The sequence below is a fragment of the Triturus cristatus genome, chromosome 1_1 (genome assembly GCF_964204655.1).
Source record: "Triturus cristatus chromosome 1_1, aTriCri1.1, whole genome shotgun sequence".
Taxonomy (NCBI): Eukaryota; Metazoa; Chordata; class Amphibia; order Caudata; family Salamandridae; genus Triturus; species Triturus cristatus.
The window spans coordinates 1,136,466,034-1,136,487,248 of record NC_140579.1 but is presented as its reverse complement, the minus strand read 5'-3'; the positions used below and the strand labels follow the sequence as shown (position 1 = coordinate 1,136,487,248).

At 49.9% G+C, this 21,215-nt stretch overlaps 1 protein-coding gene across 8 annotated transcripts in view; it reads right to left on the bottom strand.

The window, feature by feature from the left end:
* LOC146871736 (zinc finger CCCH domain-containing protein 11A-like) overlaps positions 1-21,215 on the bottom strand; it is an 858,888-nt gene that overhangs the window by 609,588 nt on the left and 228,085 nt on the right. For 3 of the 8 annotated variants that reach the window (XM_085651281.1, XM_085651270.1, XM_085651277.1), the window contains exon 2: positions 9,035-9,462. The exons of the other annotated variants lie outside the window; for them this stretch is intronic. The gene's annotated coding sequence lies outside the window, so the exon portion shown is untranslated. The remainder of the gene's footprint in view (positions 1-9,034; positions 9,463-21,215) is intronic. 8 annotated transcript variants of the gene reach the window in all.

Sequence of the window (21,215 nt, the reverse complement as noted above, 5' to 3'; positions counted from 1 at the left end):
CCCAGTAGCAAACCCACTGAGACACTCACACTCCCAATGGCAAACCCACTGAGACACACACACTCCATCACAGACCCACTGAGAGACCCATGCAGCCACAGACCTACTCAGACTCACACATCCACTCACTGAGACACTCATGCACCCATTCACAGACCTACGGACGCAGCTACTCACAGAGCTATTGCCAGATGCACTGAGTCAAACAGAGTTGTGAATCCTAACTGATTTTTTTTTTTAACTTTATTTATAATTTTCAACATAAAGAACATGTATCATAAACAGAAGAATAACGGTTACAGACAGAAAAATGTATTAAGTACTCATTGCTCTTGTTGGTTTACTTCATCCACGAATGCCCAATACTGTCTGGAGTCTCGTCCAAGGGGATACTATCACCTTACAGATCTGTTCCCTACCAATATTAGCTACGGGCATTGCGATGCAGTCCAATACCTCATAGGAGGCTCAATTGCTCAACAACAATTCTAGCAGACATCTACCTTAAATTGCGTCTCCTATAGCAATCCATAAACGCAACCACATCGATCCTAAAACAACATGGCTTAGGGACTCCTTCCGTCCCCTATCTTCTATGACTGTTCTGTGTTAGAGGGACTGCTATATATTCCAGTGGTGACAGGTTTGTCCGGGGGAGGGTCCGCAGTGTGCGCCAACAAATAGTGCGTGAGAGGACCCCAAATATTTCTAGGCCTCGAAGTGCGGGGGAGCATCTCCGCGTGTATTGCAAGTTGTTCCTGACAATAAACCATGTCATCCAACCATTCCTTAAATTTAGGGGCTCGCCCTCTACCCCACCTACAGGCTACTCTACGTTTTGCTAACAATAGGGAGAGTGTGATGTAGCGGCGGTGTGTTTTAGGGATTTGTTTAGTGTATCCCAGGAGCGCAATCAGGGGATTGCATTCCAATGCTAGAGACGTCATGTCAGTTAGAGCTTCAAATATTTGCACCCAGTATTCCATCACCCGCGGGCACTCCCAGGAAAAGTGCAGGAACCCGGCCCCCGGACCGCCACATCCATCGCAGTGGTCCGTGTCCCGTAACCCAAAGCGACACATCTCGGCTGGGGTACAGTATATTCGCTGTAGGAACTTGTAGTGAATTATACGTAGCCTACAACTAGCTGATATGTGTGCAGTTTGTGAACAGCAATATTGCCATTGTTCATCCGTTATTTCATTGCCTAGATCTGCAGTCCAATGTGCACGGGCAGCGCTGTGGGGCTTCTCTGCTCAAATCGTCCGATACAAGTTGGACACCAGATGCCTAGGGCTTGCAGTCTGCAACAACTGATGCAGTGGCTTAAAGTTTGCGGGTTCCTGTGGGAAGCTCTGAAGAATAGCACGCACATACAAGAAGAGACCCAAAGGGGTGGGACGTGCCACCCCAAAAAAATGTTCTGATGTGCAGAAAATACCGTTGCGAAACAGATCTCCCCAAATCGTGATGTGCACACGATTGCATAGTTGTCGGAAGCCCGTCTCCTGCAGTAGAGAGAGCCGTGGGTGGTAGGACAGGGGTAAAACCGAGGAGTATAGTGTCGATTCCCCTAGGGTGTGCATAATATGCCAGGCGTAAACCGTACTAGTGATGGTGGTTGGCGCGGTGTCCCGTGAGCGAGGGGGTGCTTATATAATCCCATCTAGCGGGACAGGGTCCACTAGCCAATGTTCTGCCGCGACCTGTGGCATGCATGCCGGCGGGTGGATCCAGAAATAGGCATAATGGGCCTGAGCACAGGCATAGTACAGTTCGAAGTCCGGAATATCGAACCCGCCCTGCGCATAGGGCCTTGTAAGTACCACCCATTGCACCCGTGGTTGTTTGCCACCCCAGTACAATCGTAGGAGCTCAGATCGTAGTGTTATGAAGAGGTACCGTCCCGGGTTATAGGGAAGATTCAAGAAAGGTATTAAAACTGTGGGAGTACCACCATCTTAATCAAAGAAGCCCTCCCTGCCATGGACGGGGGAGAGATATCCACTGTGTGACGTTAGTTGTAAGACGGTCTATAGCAGTTCCATAATTGAGGCGGAGTGTATCGTCTCTGTCCCCAGAGACTTGAATCCCCAGGTACCGCAAATCTGTATCACACCATTTGAGCGGGTAGTCCAGAGGGAGTTTGGCCACCGTCGCTGTCAGGGGGAGTAATTGCGATTTTTCCCAATTAATATGGACACCGGAAAGTTTCCCATAGACAATGAACTCACGTAATAAAGGATTAAGGTTATTTTGAGGATCGCAAACATATAGTGTCAAGTCATCCGCATATAGTGAGATCAACATTTGTCGCAAGGGACACCGGAGCGCTCCATCCTTATGGTGCTGGTGCAGTTTGCATGCCAGGGGCTCAATCGCGAGGGCAAATAAGAGGGGGGATAGTGGACAACCCTGCCTAGTTCCCCTGGTGATGTGAAATGAGGACGACACGCGGCCATTTATAAGCACCCTGGCAGTGTGTCGGTGATACAACAGCTGTATCCAGGACACAAAAAGAGGGGGAAAACCCATCCAGAGAATTATGCCAAAGAGATAGTCCCACTCGACTGAATCAAACGCCTTAGTGGCATCTAAGAAGATAGCAGCCAAGGGGAGTTCGGGCGACACATTCTGCACAATCGAGAAGAGCGTGCGAAGATTATGCGTGGTGGCATGTCCAGGAATGAAGCCCGTCTGATCCGGTAACACCAGTTTCTCCATCAGGAGGAGTACCCGATTCGCAATGAGCTTTGACAATATTTTGGTGTCACAATTAAGGAGTGACAACAGTCTATAGGACTCGCAGGAGATGGACGCTTTGCCTGGTTTCAGGAGGGAAGTTATCAGGGCCTCTCTCATTGATGGGGGAAGTGTGCCACATTCTAAGGATTCTTCATGTAGTTCCTTCAGTATAGGGGCCAGGACATCAATGTAGGTTTTGTAAAATTCGGCAGGGATGCCGTCTATTCCCGGCGCCCTTCCAGACTTTTGATGCAGGATCGCTTCGCGTACTTCATCCAGCTCAAACGGAGCACAGAGGAATTCCCTGTGGTGAACCTCCAGCCACCCCAACGCGACGTCGCCTAAGAAAGTGTCAAAAGCTCAAATGGATCCCTGCGTTGCGATGTATACAGTGTAGAGTAGTGCGTGGTGAATGTAGCTAGTATACCCTCCGTGTCCCTGTGCGTCTCCCCATTAGGGTCCATTACTTCCAATATGTAACTGGAGAACCTGGGTTTCTGTATGACATCAGCCAATGCCTTCCCCGGTCGCTTCCCCATATCTCCGGGCCTTCCAGTATTTCCCCATAAATTTGGATTCACGAATTGCAGTGTCCATGTACTCTGACAGTTTTTCCCGAAATTCTAGTTGTGTTTGACCTACCTCCCCCCCCCCCCCCCGGCCATCCGGGTCTCTAGTGATTTAAGGTCCTTCTCCAATTTTTGGAGCGTAGCTCGGATATCTCGAAGCACGCCAAAGCTCTTAGAAATGCAAACTCCCCTGATCGTGACCTTGAAGGCCTCCCATAGTATTTCTGCCGAGTCAACAGACCCCCTATTCCTCTGGAAGAACTCCTGGATCTCCTCTGACAATTCAGCGTGGAACACTGCGTCCAACAGGGCAGTTGGCTGCAGCCTCCAATTGCACCTGGGCATCTCACACCCTGGAAGCGCAAGCAGTAGCCGCACGGGCGAGTGATCAGAATAAGTTCGAGGTAGGAGGGTCACTCCAACGATGGACAGCCCTAATCCTCTCGATACGAGGCAGTAATCTATACGGGCCCAAGATGCAGTCCTAGACGTAAAATGTGTGCCCTCTTTAGCAGTGGGGCGAGTGTGACGCCAGGTATCAATGAGGATCCCCTCCTCCAGGATTCCCTGCATCGTAGCTTGCGATCTAGTATAGTGATGTGGTGCCACAGTGGACCTATCATAGATTGGGTTGAAGGCCACATTAAAGTCCCCACCCCAGATCACATGTGTGGTGCCTATATCCACTATTTTCCCCCACAGGATGGTAAAGAATTCAGGCGTGTCAATATTCGGGCCATAACAGCTCACCAACATGACAATGTCCGCCCCCAGGCGTCCACATACAATAACATATCTCCCCTGCAGGTCTATGATCTCTCCCTGGGGTGTAAACGGCGTGTGTCTTTTGATGAGGATCGCTGCGCCCCGTGCATAGGAAGAATATGAGAACAGTCTGTGAGCTGCCCATTTACCCGCAAATGAGATAGGACGTTTTGGGTTAAAGTGCGTTTCCAGTATGAATGCTATTCTGATTTTGGGGCGATCTAGGTATGTGATTATCTGTCTCCGCTTCCTGGGGTCCCCCAGCCCGCGCACATTCCAAGACAGAATCCCCAGACGATTATCAGGTATCGAGTCAGCCATACTCCCCATCGGTGATATTATGGGCAATGTGTAAGACTTCACTTGCCATGCTAAGAGCAATTGTGCGAGCACTCTGCTGTTTGTCCGTAAATAGTAGAACCATTACTGAACTCTGAATGATTACCTCCCCAACCCCCCCCCCCCCACTGAAGCATCCCAAACATGCCAGAAAAAGACACCCCTCCCCCCTCCCTATCCCAACTACCCCAGACTAACAGAGCTACTGAGCCCTTCCGGGTAGATGTAAAAATGAAAAGAGGGCTCTTCCGAGTGGGGACTATCTCTAGGCGGCTCACAAGTGTCACTCACTCCCTCGGGGGTATGGGATGGCACTGTCAACCCCATTGAGGGAGCGAGGGCGCCCGGTGTATAGTACCTTTCAACTCCAATGCCAGATCTGAAATACAAAGTTGTCCTGTTTAATGTACAGCAATTAATTTCAAACATGTCTCGGGAACCAAAGTTGGAGAATATACCCTTCTGCGGTGTGAACATACCGGTTCCCCCCGACAGGCCCTGTCAGTCAATGTCCGAAGTAGCCAGTGTCGGTGAGTCGCTAGTGGAGTGTGATGCTTTATTACGCCGTTTTAGCTGCTTCAGGAAGTCGTCGGCCTGTTGAGGCTTTGTGCAGAAAGTTTGTTTACCTTGATAGGTAATGCGAAGGCGGGCAGGGTATAACAGTGCATAATCTATTTGGGCCTGTCTCAACTTCTGCTTTACCGGGAGAAATTTCCGTCTATCCTCCTGCACAGCAGCGGTGAAGTCCGGGTAAATGGTGTACGGCACCCCCTCATAGTGCAGCTGTTTCTGCTCCCGTGCCACTCGAAGGGCCACATCACGGTCCCTGTAATTTAAGAGACATGCTATAATGGGACGTGGGGGACCTCTCATGGAGGGTCTAGGGCCCAATGAACCGTCCGCTCTCTCCACCACGAATTGAGAGGAGAGGGCCTCCGCCCCTACCACCGCCAGCAGAAGTTTCTCGATATATACCTCCAGTCTGCCTGTGTTGGTGCTTTCTGGTATACATAGGACCCTGATGTTATTTCTTCGACTCCTCACTTTTATGATCTCGTTTTTGGCAGCGGAGACTTTTAATAGCTTGTCCATTTGGGTTACCGTGCTCTGCATGTGTATGTTGGCATCCTCTGCGTCCGAAATACGGCGTTCAGTCTCCTTGATCCTTTCCTCATTACCATCGATTTTACAAACAATATTGTCCATGCGCGTGTTCATCACATCCATTTTGTCGGCAATAGCCGCAATGCCTTGCCGGACCTCCAACAAAATGGCCTTCATATCGTCCTCAGGTGCAGCGGGGGGCTCCCGGGTACTCGCCGCTACGGTAATGTCGTCGCTCTCCTGGTTTGTTTTAGTATTCTTTTTTGCCTTAAAGTGGATCCGAGGCTGCCTAGCATCCGGCTTCCCCATTCTGGTAGCACACAGATGGGTACCTTTAGGCACTGTTGTGGTACAGGGCGCTGTGCCTCGTTACGTTCGTCAAGCTGCGTACCTGCAGTGGCCTTGCTGGTTGGGGTAGCCGTGCAGTGCTCAGGGCAGAGTACACTGTCTAGTGTGATCCCCTCCGCAGTGTTTGTGCTGTTCCTCGCTTCCTCAGGATACCACCACTGTCATCAACACAGACGTCTGTACCGCCAAGGTCGTGTCTATAGCAGGGCGCCAGCTCCCTAATGATACCCTTCTCAGGGCCCACAGCGCGCGCCAACAGCTCCTCCACGTCTCGTGCTGTTATCAGCATGCAACTTGTGCGTGCGCTATATTATGGCCAATGCCGACAAGAATAGCTTCTCCACACCACCAGTTCCCACAGACGTATGGCATCTCCACAAATGCTGTACAGCAAGCGCCACGCTCCGTCTATTGCAGCTTAAATTATCTGCCCGTCTCCCGTCCACCTTTCGCTGCGCTTAACAGGTTGGCATTGTGCCCGACTCAGCACCTCCAGTGGCGCTGCACCTTGGAATCCTCAAAGCAGTAGACAGCCAAGGCCCGCGCTCCTCCCGGAAACCTCGGTCCTGCGCAATCCGATCCGGTCACTCCCCAGCCCTTACGGCGATACGCGTCGTCTACGCTTCCCTCAGCCGCACCTTGATACCAACTCACGTCAATTACTGTGTGCCATGTATTGAGAGCCAGTCTATAGGGCTGTGCTAATTCCATCACTATAAGCCTGCAGCCCCTTCAATATCACCGCAGCAGGCCGGCAATTTAGCTGAAGAATATCTGTGGTAAGCAGGGGAGCACAGATATAGTGCCTCACAGCGCCAGGTGTATCTGCTTGATGGCCGTTCTGCCATCCGATTTGCGCACTTATTTCTCCTCCCGCTCAGTCATTGGCTCTCCTGCTGTCCAGATCAATGTTTGCGGCTAATGTCGTGTCGCCTCTAGTTGTGCCGCAGGGTAGGCGAGGCCTGCGTGCCTCGTGGTCACCGCGGCCTCTCGCAGGCCAGCTCTGCAGAGTCTGCGCTCCTAATTGCTCTGGGCCCTGCAGCGGCAGGACCCGTCAACCCCCGCCAAACGCTGCCATGCATCACCTCTCCCGAGATGTTCAGCGCCTTTGCCACAGCCCTTCAGCTCCACAGTTCTGTCAGCTGCAGATTGTTTAACGCAAGTTCGTGCAGCAGAAGCCCCGCGGATCCCTCAGCGGCAGATCGGTAGTTTAACTGAATGCTGTCCGCTGTTGGCAGGGGATCACATAGCCGGCGCAGCACAGTGTTGGTGTTTACTTCTAGATGGCCGGTCTGCCATCCGATCTGCTCCTATAGCTCTCCCACTGCTGGGTCATTGGCACCCCTGCTGCCTTAATCCAATGCTGCAGTGCGGAGTCACTCACCCGGGTAGGCGAGGCCTGTGCACCTCGTGGGCGCCGCGGCTGGCTCTGCCGGGTCACAGCTCCTGGCCGTTATGGGCGCCACAACGGCAGTATCTTCCACCTCCGCCACCATACACTGGCTGTCTCCAATTCTCCTGAAACTTTCCACGGGATTGCTGCAGCACGCCAAGATCGCAAATCTGCCATTTACAGACGGCTATTGGCAATAGAGAAGGATCAACTGACGGATTACAACACTGGGCAGCAGGAGCCTCACGCAATGCTAGCCATTCCGCACTTGCGCCACCTAGCGCCCCATCCGAACTGTGATGTGGTGTACTGAACATGTGCTTTTGCTTTGGGAAACACAGCATTTATATCGTGGTCCAAATCAAGCATTCCATTAACACACAAGCTTAACTATGCATTGGTCTTTACCACGCATACATTTACAAGATACGTCTTTACCGCACATGCCTTTACAACGAAAAAGGGAGTATTTCGCAGCCAAGTATGAAGTGTTTTTTTTTTTTAAGTGTATAATATATATATATTTTTCCACTAAAAAAACAAGAAAAAAAAGGATTATAGAGATGTTACAGTTAGGCAATAAAAACATTTTTTAAACTAATTCACAGAACAAAAACAAAAGGTTACAGGGACGTTATAGTTAGGCTTGGATTTCACTCGTACATAACCTGTGAAATTCAGCAGTCATAGTTACCTGAGCGAACTATAACCTACGCCCCTGCAATGCACTGCTTATGACCTCGCATATTACATCACTTATAACATGGTCAGTGACATCACTGATGACATCTCAGATGACATCCACAGAACCACTAACACCCCCATGCAACCTCCCACACACCTGCTCACACTACCACACAAACACTCACATAGCCATTCACAGACCCATACAACCACTAACACAACTTCTCACTCACCCATACATCTACTCACACACCCATACAGCCACTGACACCCCCATTTATTCAGCCACACAACCACTGACACATCCATTCACACAACCATACAATCACGTACACGCCCACTCACTCAACCAAACAGCCACTCACACAGACACTGGCTGTGCAATACACCCACTCACTTACTCACAGACCCATCCAAACAACCCCTCACTCGCCCATACACCCACCCCTTTAGACACCCAGTCATCCAGTGAGTTTCGAAAACATTTCTTAGACTTAGAGATATACTGAGTTATGCTTAAGTTAAATTGCTGTTCTTTCTGTACTACTGAGTGATACTGTTTCTAACACTCTAAGTGAGTGGCACTTACCCATACAGCCACTCTCTCACACACACACACACGCATACTGCCACTCACACACCCATACAGATACTCGTACACCAATTTATTCACCCATAGAGTCACTCACACACACCCATTCCCACACCTATACAGGCACTCCCATCCCCACAATGATACAGTCACACAGCAACTCAGATGACATATGTTAGAAACAGTATCACTCAGTAGTACAGAAAGAACAGCAATTTAACTCAAGCATAGCTCAGTATATCTCCAAGTCTAAGAAATGTTTTCGAAACTCACTGGATGATAACAGTGATGTCACTGATGATTTCATAAGCAGTGCATTGTGGGGGTGTAAGTTATAGTTAGCTCCGGTAACTATAACTGCTGAATTTCACTGGTTTTCTATCAATGAAATCTGAGCCTAACTATGTCCCTTTAACCTTTGTTTTTTTGGAGTTAAGTAAATAAATACATACATATACACGCGCACACATATAGAATAACGTGTAAAATATCTACCTGGGGTCCTAGAGGGGTCACCAGTAATCCAGGTTGCTCTTTTCCTGTACGAACCATCAAGCGAGAGAGAATTAAAAGACATGGTAGGGTAGAAGGAGAAGAGAGGGGAGATGCAAATCCTACTTCAGCAGGGCCTTGGAACTTCGCCCAGAGGCTCTCAACACAGACCGTGTTTTCTAACTGCTTGTACGGTTCATAGGCACAACAGTGTAGTCCACCAGAGGAATGCGAGGGGGGTAGATGGGAAAAAGCATCCTCGCCTGTGCAACTTCACTGCAAGATCAATTTTGGTCTCAAAGTGGTTCCAAACATATGTTCTGCCTCCCACAGCCAGATATACTTTTAAATAAAATTTGTATTTACTTCTTTTTTTTTTTTTATGAAAAAGAAAAGCGGATCCCAGTTTCAGGTCTTCAAGATTTCTCCACCTAATAAAAACAAGAAAAAACACACCTTCCCTTATTTTTATTACATGTTAGTTCATAGTTGATATAAGTGGGCAAAATGTACATTTCAATTCAGATCTAGACGTCTGCATTGAAAACAAACTTCAAATGCTGGAGATCATACATGGTAAATTTCAAACCAAAAAGCAGCAGGAATAGCCTAACCAATGTTAGCTTGGTAAACAGACAAATCAAAAGCACTGGATAATTCAAGTAAATTATAATTATTCATCACTACTGTGATTAACGTTTTTTTAAAAAGCACTTATTCTTTTATAAAAGATGAAAAAGCAGCAGTGTAAAGCTCATCAGAATATGGGATGTGGTTGAAGGAACGAACGTAGCACCACCTCATTACAGAACATGGACTAGAGGTTACAATAATTGGTGGCAAATGCGCGAATTCAAAGAAATATAAAAAAGGGAAGAAAACGAATAACAATAAATGTAAAAAGGTGATACAACAAAGCATGGTTGACAAGGCCTCAAAATAGACACCTTCAAGGCTAGATTTTTTTTGGGGGGGGGGGGAGGTTTCTGCTGCTCAATGATTTGAAGTCGGGACGGAAGCACAGATAAACCAAGTACCGCTGAGAACACACTCAGGCGAGAACCTGTGCCCACGCACAACCGCTAAACACGTCTCCGGTAATGGAGCTCATGGACAAATCACTTCAGACATGCACAGGGACTTACAAGTGCACGGGTTGTTCACGGCTGAACCCAGGAAGAGAGACACGCCACCTTTGCAGAACCCCACTTCAACTCATGTTTGCCAATCATACTGTATATACTGGAAGGACACACAAATGTTGGCAGGTACAAGCTTTTGTTGGAAGCATATACCAGACACCCAAACAGTTGGCATTACTGTAGTCAGAGGCAAGCATGCGCATGTTGTGATGGAACAGATGTGCACCAGCCAACATCATTCCAGGCATACATTAATAATTTAATGTCACACAAAGCCAACAAAGAGCTTCTGGCCATTTAGTGGGTGTTTTTTTTAGGCAAGCTTTAATAATGGGATGTTAAAGTGGCCATCTAGTGAAGAGAACAAAAATGTTATCTTCACGGAGTCCCGCATCAATTACAACAAACTACAAGCATTTAGAATATTGATTTATTTAAATACGTCTTCTGGGGACGTGAGACGTACTGTCACACCATTCACTGGATGGCCTCTTTAAGAGCCAAATAAATGAGCAAGCTATGTTTATTATCTTTATCAATATATATTTCAGCCTAGTCCCAAAACAAAGGGGTGGCCTACGGTCAGTAGATATTGAGGAAAAACAGAGGGATTACAAAGAGCTTCTGTCCTGCCAAACAGGAAATACAAATGCGTTTCTGCCAACAGGCCCAGCGGTATAGGCATTCTCAATGTGCTTACTCTCTGTCCCAACTGTTCTGCACAGAAGAAAAGCAAGCATCTCTCAATATGATGAAAGGTAGAAAGAAAATGGGTTCTGAACTCCTTTACTCGCAAGGGCTTTCCACAAGGCTAAAAAGAAGATAACATGTACAGGTTGTCATTTCTGGGGGGAAAAGATCGTCTGAAAGTACTGTCAGCTCACATGCCACCCCCTGACCAGAACATTCTCAGAAAACTGTTCCAGATACTAGCTACCTCCCCATGCCCCTACACTTAAACACCTTTTTGTGATTAATTAAAACCATTACAAAGGTTAAAAAAACACATTAAAACTATTCACATATCATCGGTCTGGCCTTAAATTGCAAAAAATAAATTCATGTTAGTCACAAATAGATACATTATTCCAGAACATACAGAAATATAATAAAAGCACAAATGGAAATAAACAATATAAGGAGTAACAAGCATTGACTATGTTAAGGCCTGTGTACTGGGACTTAGTGCACTTAGGGCTAACTTTTTGTAGTTAAAAGTTATTGCAGCCATCAAAGAGTTGGGCTATACTTTAAATTATCTGGACAGAGTAATATAAATCATGGAAGTTTACAATCGACCAAATCAATCAATTAAATAAAAAAACATGATAAGTGTGGATTGAACACTCTCGGACATACAATTATTAATTCTGCAAGTCCTAAACTTCTGCAAAAATAAATCACACCCTAACAAATAAAATTAATCTGTGGAAGAGAAACCTCATAAACTGAACAAATTCACCGTAGCAATTTATCACCTTCTTCTGTCCAGCCAGATGTAAAACTAACTACTGGAAAGACGCTAACTCAATGTCTGCCCAGATAGTGCTTCTATTGCAAAGAAAAATAGAGGATCTGAAACATCTGCATTTGCTTTGGAGTCTAAAATGATATCGACGTGGTTTTGTTCTTGTCAGTCAGCAAATAACCTCCATTATAGGAGATTAATTAGGCTTATTTAATAATCAATACTATAACTTGCAATTGTGCTAATTACATATTCCAGGAGTTCCCCGTGCTGTAAATAATAGATCAAGGATTACAGATAGACTTCCCATGGCCGACTAAACTTATACATTTAATCCCAAATTAAGTTTTTAGTGGGACTTCAGGTGCAGATCTAAGCTTTTATCAGACGATGGTAAAGTAGTTAAGTAGAACTCAAAAAAACTGAGTTGTTTTAATACTCGACATAGTGCAATTTTAGCCCATTGAGATAGTTTCCCTTGAAAGGAATTTAACCAATAATTTAAAGTTTGCTTAGGTTTAGCAGCCATGATGGCTAAAATGGGGCTTAATACGGGTTATGAGAACTCCTTCCTCAAAGTATGATAGAAGAGCCAAGGACTAGCACCTTAAAACTAAATGTGATGTAATGTTGCTGTTTCCCTTCTACGCAAAACAAAGCACAGGGCCCCATTACACCTTAGTATTATACAAAAACTGCCCAATTTAAAAAAATGTTTTGACTATTTTTAAATCAAACACAACTATCTTAGTTTTTTCTTTAAATACTAACGTATCATAGCAGCAGACTACTTCGAATACAGCAAGTTCTCTTTGCAGACCGATCGTGGTCTGATTCACAACGACAGTGTAGTCTGCGTATTGTAACATAGGTTACCATAGTATTTACAAGACTTCATACTTATAAGCATTGGCACAGCCAATAGGTCTCGCATTTGGGACCTTATAAGTATTTAGTTATGCAGCACAATATCCTTGGTGCAACAACTTCAACTGTTGCATGGCTAAACACTTATAAGGTCCCAAAGGCGATACCCATTGGCTATGCCAATGCTTGTTTATTGAAGGCCACAGTCCTCCCAGGGGTTTTGGAGGTCATGCTACAAGACAGGTCGCAGTTTTCCTCGAAGCTGGAGACAGGCAGATCGGGCTGTGTACAAGGCAGTTGTCGACCGCTGGCTTCTGCTGCAGGGTGTGTTCTTTCTTCCTAGGTTGTCGCAGATCTGAGGGCCAGGTCTGAGGGAGCCTCCTAAATACAAACTTTAGGAGAGTAGCAGGTAGGCACAATGGGCACCTTGCCTGGGGTTACTACACCCTCTATTATACCACTCTCCTGTGGACAGGGACATAGGCCTAGCCCTTATTGGAGGCCCCCGCCCCACATCTTCAAGATAAATGGGACTGAAAAGTGTGCTTCACCTAGCTTCCCCCCCCCACCCTGGGGTTGGTAGAGGTGGGCACACCTAGCTTTTTTTTAATGTTCCTGCCAGTTTTCCAGCCCAAGGTGGGGGGTGTAAACCAGGGGCTGACAACAGCTGCTAGCAGCAGAGGCTGGGGGGTCGCATTACAAAGGCGGCAAGCCTTTGAAGCTTCCCCTCTTCAGCTTCCCCTCTTCAAGCAATGGTCCATCCTGGGGGAAGAGGCAGGACACCTCTGCCCAGGATGCACATTGTTTCTGGTCCCAAAGAGCAGGGGCTCTCTACCCAGGGGCCCAGAAGCAGGTCTGGTGGTGGCTGGCTGCCTACAGCCGGTCAGAAAAAACACCAGGGTTGGAAAGGATTCAGGGGGCATCTCTGAGGTGCCCTCTGGGTACATGGTACAATAAATCCCACACTGGAATCAGTGTGGATTTTTTTGGATGGAGTAAATTTGGTGACAAACACTCCTATCACGGTGCTGTAGAACTCAGGTTGTCGAGTCCACAGCCAATGTACTCTCTATGGCTTTACTGGCACTTACAATATTGTGAAATGGTGCCCAATATTGTAGGGGCATATCTGCTCATGCAGATATGCTCTCACCTGCAGTATAATGCACCCTGCCTTAGGGCATTGAGGCCTGCTAGAGGAGTGACTTACCTATGCTGGCAGGCAGTGTTAGCTGGCATGGCACCCAGACAGGGTTCAAATAGGGGGTGGCGGGGTTCCTAGGGTCCCTCTTCAGCTCTCAAGCCCTAGCTACCCAGGGTACCAATTACTAGGGACTTACAGGGAGCATAAGTACCAACTGGGAATTTGTTTTAGGGAAGGAGCACTGGCACATGGCACCTGGTTGGTAGAGGCCCTGGGCACTACATTTAAACCACATCAAAACCAGGCAAAAGGTGGGGAAACTAACCATACAAAAGAGGCACTTTCTCAAATGCCCCCCCTTCCCAAACGAGAAAGGATGAAATAAACCATCTTCTAAGTGGAAGAACCTGGAAAGGCTTCCTGTATTGGTATGGGCAGTCCTAGGTCAGTGTTCAGTCCATTTTCTGTAGGGATATGGACCACCTGAGCAGTTTGGGATTCTCACCTTTCATCTGTTGTAACCACCCGAGAGGCCTGTGGTCTGTCTGAACTAGGAAGTGAAGGCCATACAGGCATGGCCTCAACTTCTTCAGGACCGAAACCACAGCAACGGCTTCCCTCTCTATGGCACTCCAATGCCGTTCTCTAGGGAGTAGTCTTCAGCTTACAGTTTGACCATGTCCATCATTTGCTTGGTCTAGGACTGCACCAATCCCATGCTCAGAGGCATCCGTCTGCACAATGAGCTGCTTGGTATAGTCTGGAGCTTCCAGGACTGGGCCGTGCACATTGCATTCAGTGTGTCAAAAGCCTTTTAACAGCCCACTGTCCATTTTACTTTCTTGGGCATCCTTTTGAAGGGGAGATCTGTGAGGGGAGTCACTATGGACCAATAGTCCTTCACAAATCTCTTATAGTACCCAATCAAGCCAAGGAATGTCCTGGCTTGGGTCTGAGTTTTTGGAGCTACCCAGTCCAGAATGGTCTGGATCTTGGGTGGGAGTGGCTGAACTTGGCCTTCACCTACCAGTGACCCAATTACCCAAACTTTCCCTGCACTATCTGGCATTTGCTTTCCTTGATAGTGAGGCCTGCACTTCTAAGAGCCTCCAGGGCCTTGCCAAGGTGGATCAGGTGATCCTTCAAGGTAGAGCTGTAGACAGCAATATGTGGGATTCCGCCACAGCAAAAACTTTGTTCACCAACAGTTGGAAGGTGGCAGAGGCATTCTTTAATCCAAAGGGAATCACAGTAAACGGGATGAGCCCACTTGCAGTGGAGAACACAGATTTTTCTTTTGCTCCAGTGGTAAGATCTATCTGCCAGGATCCAGATGTGAGATCAAAGATATTTGGATGCCCCATGCCTCTTAATTAGTTAATCTGCCCTAGGAATTGGGTGAGCATCAGTTTTGGGTACAGCATTGAGGCCCCTATAGTTCACACAAAACCTAATTTCTTTCTTTTCACCCTTGGAGTGAGGTTTATGGACTAAGAAAACTGGGCTGGCCCGGGGGCTCTCCAAGAGTTCAATGATACCCAATTCCAGCATCTTGCGGACTTCAGCTTGGATGCTCTCTCTGACATTATCAGACTCCATGTAAATATTATTTTTGAGAGGTAGGCTGTCACAAGTGTCCACATCATGGGTACACCAGCTAGTCTGACCAGGGGGTCAGAGAAAAGAGCCCAGCATACTGACTTGGGACTAGCCTGCTGTTGGTCAGTGAGGGTGTCTGAAAAGACCACTGCGTCAACAGACCCATCTTGGGAATTGCTGGAGAGGAGATCAGGGAGAGAGTCACTAATTTCTCTGGCCCTCATCGGTGGCCACGAGCATGGTCATGTCCACTTTGTCATAATAGGGATTCAGGCGGTTGACATGTATTACCCTTTTGGGGTGTTTGCAACTGCCATGAATACCAGATAAATGATCTCCCCTTTTCTTTCAAGGACAGGGTATGGTCCACTCCACTTGTCTTGAAGGGCCCTAGGGGCCACAGGCTCCAATAGCCATACATTTTGGCCTGGTTTAATTCTACCAGAGCAGCCTTTTGGTCATACCACTGCTTTTGCAGTTTGTGGCTGGCCTGAAGGTTTTGGCTTGCTTTCTCCATGTACTCAGCCATGCAGGAACGAAAGCCAAGCAGAGTCCACTATGTCATGTTTTGGTTCTTTGAGAGGTTTTTCACAAACTTCTCTTAGCAGACTTAGAGGACCTCTAACGGGGCGTCCAAACTAAAGTTTAAAGAATGTAAACCCCGCTCACTTCTGTGGCATTTTACTGTAGGCAAAAAACAGGCATGAAAGAAGGTCACCCCATCTCCTGAGTTTTTTCAGGGAGCCCACAAATAATGCCTTTCAATGTCTGGTTGAATCTCTCCACCAAGCTAATAGTTTGTGGATGATAGGGTGTGGTGAATCTGTAGCTCACTCCACACTCATCCCACATGTGTTTTAGATATACAGTCACAAAGTTTGTACCTCTGTCTGATACCACCTCCTTTGGGAAACCAACCCTGGTGAATACACCAAGGAGGGTTTTCACCACCACTGGAGAAGTAGTGGCCCTTAGGGGAATATTTTCAGGATACCTTGTGGCATGATCCACTACCACCAGAATATAGTTGTTCCCTGTGGCTGTTGGAGGGTCCAGGGAGCCAACAATGTTGACTCCTACCCTTTCAAAGGGCATCCTCAACCACTGGAAGTGAAATTAAGGGGGACTTTTGGTGGCATCCTGCCTTGCCACTGGCTTGGCAGGTGACACAGTACTGACAAAAGTCTTTCACCATCTGGGACATCCCTGTTTAGTAGAAGTGGTAAACCTAACCTACTTGTTTGCCAGGGCCTTGTCATTTTCTGCCATCAACTGCTGGAGATAGGCTTTATTGGGTTTACGACCCATGGCAAGGCTCCATGCTTTGCACAAATCTTTTAGGTGGGCAACCTTAAGATGTGCATAGGGACCCAGGCTGAGTTCCTGGCTGGTCCCTGCAGTATCAGTCATGGTGTTTAAAGTAAGTGGGATCTTAAGATCTTTTAAAAAAATTCTCGGGGGAGGAGCCTAGCGCGCACCCAAGATGGCCGCGTAGGTGCGAGGCTCCCGAGGACCTCCGCGACCTCCTGCATAAATCCTGACCGAATCCTGTCCTAGATGAGGGGACTGTGTTTGTGAACCCGAACTGAGGTGACGCCCGTTTTCCGTTTTCAATTCGGACTTCGGACACCGGCGGGAGCACCGATTAAGGTTTGCGGCCTTCTCCACACCGGCCCCCCGTACTGGAGTTGTGGGGCGATCCGGCGACAAAGTGAATAACAGCGGCGGGCAAGGCTGGGCGACTCGCGCACCCCGCACTTTCGCTTTCGCTTTTGCGCCCTCCTTGCTGCCAGGCGAGGTAGGGTCGCGGGGCGGTGTGGGGTGGTGTGGCCTCGTTGGGGTGCCCTGCCGGCCCGCCGGCTGCGGTCCGTCCTGCGGAGCGGTGGTCGCCCCCCCCCCAGAGCCCTTGAACAGGATTGTCTACCCCCCTTTTTGAGGAGATTGGCTCGATTTGGGGACCATGGCCACAAAACAAGATGGCGACCGGGCTAAGGTGAAGTCGACCCGTCGTGGCGCGGCCCATCAATCCAACAACATGGATCGCTACACCCTCCAGAAGGGGTCTCCAGAGGCGCTGCGTAGGTCCCCTACGGGCCCGACTGATGCTCCTGCTCTGCCCACGGACCTGACCCTCCGAGACGTCATGGGCGCCATCGCCGAGATGAAGGCCTCGGTGGACCAGCGCTTTGACACTCTGGCGCAGAAGATCGACTCGGTCCTCGTGGACGTGGGCCTCGTGAGAGCCGATTTGTCAAAAACAAATTACCGGGTCGATTCTTTGGCCCACTCTACCTCGGGCCTCACATCTGACGTGGCGGCCCTCCAACAGGAGGTGCGCAGGCTTGGCCAGGCGAGCGCCCTGATGCATCGTCGACTGGAGGATTCCGAGGGTCGGGCCCGGAGAAACAACGTCCGCATTATCGGGGTGCCGGAAGGACGCGAGGCAGAGGCTGCGGACCTGTTTGTGGAGGACTTGGTCCTCACCCATCTCCAGCCTCGGGGGCTGAGTAAATTCTTTGCAGTGGAACGTGCCCACAGGGTCCCCGGGGGTAGGCCTAAGACCGGAGCCCCTCCGAGGCCTCTCATCGCCCGGATTTTTAATTTTCGGGACAGGGACGCTATCCTGCAGACTTCCAGGCTACAAGGGCCGGTCAGACTTGATAATATGGATATAAATTTCTATCCTGACTTTACTCCGGCGGTCCAAAAGCAGAGACTGAGCTTTCTCGGTGTCAAACGTCGCCTACGGGACCTGAATCTCAAATATGCGATGCTTTTTCCGGCTAAGCTGAGGGTGGAGGTGGATGGCCGCACGCACTTTTTTGATCGTCCCGAAGCGGCCGGGGACTGGCTGGACACTTTTCCCGGAGATCGGGGCCGGGGGGGTGGGGGGGGAGCGGTTGGTGGGGAGGGCCCGCCGGATCAGGATTGAGGGTCTAATGGTATGCCCTGCTCTGGGCTGTGTTATTGTCACCATTGACTGTTAGGGTAAGTTCCCCTCCTGTGGAGGTCGTGTGGGGTCTCTTGGGGGATCTCCCTCCTCCTCTGGGGGACTAGTTAGTTTTCTTTCTATGGGGCGACAGGCACACTGCACTTTGGGGGGGCTGTTTGGGCTCATGCAGGGGTGCAGGGTGGGGGGAGTTCTGTTGGGATGGGTGGGTTGGGGTGGGGTGTGGTTCGTTTCTACCGCAAGGCAAACCCTTCCTTGTATTGGTGTTGTTGAGATGCTCTCGGGGGGACAAATGATGGCTTCTGTATGTGATGGGGGGTAGGGACCTGACTTTGTTGTCCTGGAACGTTAACGGACTGGGTGATAGGATTAAGCGGGGCGTGGTCCTGCAATATCTGAAACGGATTTCGCCTGATGTGGTCTTTTTGCAGGAGACACACCTCATTGGTAACTCCTTTTGTGCCATGAATCGGCGTGGCTATCGTTTGGTGGCCCACTCGGGCTTTACATCAGGCTCACGAGGGGTGGGCATTATGGTCAAGACCTCGCTCCCGCTAGAAATAGACGAGGTGCGCCATGATGAGAGGGGACGCTACACTGTCTTGGTGGGGAGAATGGAGGGCAAAGTAGTCGTCTTTGTCTCAGTGTACGTCCCACCGGGGTTACAGTCCACCACCTTTGCGGACCTGGGACGCCTCCTGCTTGACCTTCCGGAGGGGCTTCTGGTGGTTGGGGGGGACTTCAATGCTGTGGCCTCTGGGACTATGGATCGCTATCCCCCTAGGGACCTCCCCCGGGCACAAGCGTGGCTGTCTGGCCTTTTGGACACACTGGGATTGGTGGACTGTTGGCGTCTAAAGCATCCCACTCAGCTGCAATACACCTTCCATTCGGGGGCCCATGGTAGCCTTTCGCGGCTTGATCATGTCCTTGTCCCTGCGGCCTATGCCGGGAGAGTGGGGGAGGTGCGCCATCTGGCGCGGGGTATTTCAGATCATTCCCCACTCCTGTTGCACTTTGATGTCTTCCCGAGGGGGGAGGGCAGGGTAGCTCCAATCAATGCCTGGTACCTGCGCGACCCCACGATTCGTGCGGACTTGATTAAATCCTTGCAACGGTATTTTGAGGAGAATGTGGGGTCTGTCCCGTCGGCCATCTCCCTGTGGGAGGCTTTCAAGACAGTGCTTAGAGGGGAGGCCCTCTCCTTTATTTCCCATGCCCGGAGGCGCGCCCAGGAGGAGGTGACCCGGGTGGAGGCCGAAATTAATGAACTGGAGGGTGATCTGGGGAGTGGGGTGACTGACGCTGCGCTGCACGTTCTACACCTTAAGCAGGCGGCCTATAGGTCCCTCGTCACGGAGGCGGCCAGGGGCCTCAGCAGAGAGCAACAGGGGCGATTGTATGATGTGGGTGATAAGGCTGGCAAGTTGATTGCGTGGTTGGATAAGAAGGAGAGAGCTAGTCGTGTGGTACCGCTGATTGAGAGAATGGATGGTGTACGTGTTACTGAGCCGGAAGGCATTGTCTCTTGCTTTGCAGATTATTTCCGTGAGGTATATTCCCCGGTTTCTCCCTGCCCGGAGGAGGATTCCCATGCCCTGCTGCGTGACATCGCGCTGCCCTCCTTCTCAATGGAGGACAGGGAGTTGATGGATGCCGCCCCCACCTCGGACGAAATTGCCCTCGCCATCCGCTCGGTCGCTTCTGGCAAGGCCATGGGCCCGAACGGCATTCCTATCGAGTTGTATAAACTGCGACCGGATGTACTGGCGCCCCACCTCCGCGCAATGTTCCTTGCGGCCCACTCGCGGGGCTCCCTCCCGCCGGACCAGCGTCTGGCTACCATCATGGTTATCCACAAGGAGGGGAGACCGCGAGACCGGGTCACATCCTACCGGCCTATCTCGCTCTTGAACGCGGAGCCTAAAATCCTCGCCAAGGTGCTCGCCAACCGGCTGGTCGGCGTGGTGGGCGATTTGGTCCACCAAGACCAGTCCGGCTTTATTCCCCATCGCAATACGGCCCTTAATCTGCGGCGCTTGCACGGGGTGCTCGCGCGTGTTCCGTTCGTGAGGGAGCCGGCCATCTTGGCGTCCTTGGACGCCACCATGGCGTTCGACACGCTCGAATGGCCCTACATCTGGGCGATGCTGGCGAAATTTGGATTTGGCCCGGGATTCATCAGTTGGGTTAAATTGTTGTACTCGGACCCATTGGCACAGGTGGTGGTGAATGGTCGAGTCTCGGCCCCATTCGTGCTGGGACGGGGCACGCGACAGGGTTGTCCCCTGTCGCCGCTCCTTTTTGCACTGGCCTTGGAACCCCTGGCGGAGTGGCTGCGGTGGCACCCTTCTATCCGTGGTCTCCGTTGGACCCCAGAGTATGAGGACCGCGTGTCCCTCTACGCTGACGATATCCTTTTGTACTTAGCCTCCCCGCGCAAGTCACTGATTGTCCTGGTCGATGTTTTGCGCTCCTTTGGCCGTAATTCAGGCCTTGTCATCAACTGGGCTAAATCCTGTATCTATGTCCTTTCCGGGGAGGCTCCTGTCCTCCCTCGGGGCTGTCCGATCCAGATTGCCTCGCAGGGATTTCGATACCTGGGGGTCTATATTACGCTGGACCCGGTGGCCCGCTACGAGCGAAATTTGCTTCCCCCCCTCCAGCGCTTGAAGGAGGACGTCGTGCGCTGGCGGCGCTTGCCGCTTTCGCCGCTCGGTCGGGCGGCGTTGTTCAAGATGATGTCATTGCCGCGCTTTCTGTACGCTCTCCAGAACACTATGGACTTGGTCCCGGCGCGCTATTTCCGTGAGGTGGAAAGCTTACAGCGCCGTCTGTTTTGGGACGGGAGGCCGCGTATAGCTCTGGCAAAATTGACGCTCCCGTGGTACGACGGAGGGATTGCCCTCCCGGATATTAAGCGGTATTACTGGGCCTCCCAGTTAGCTGCAATTAATCACGGTTTCTATGGGCCCGCCCTAAACCCGGCATTTGAAATGGACAAAATGCTCCTG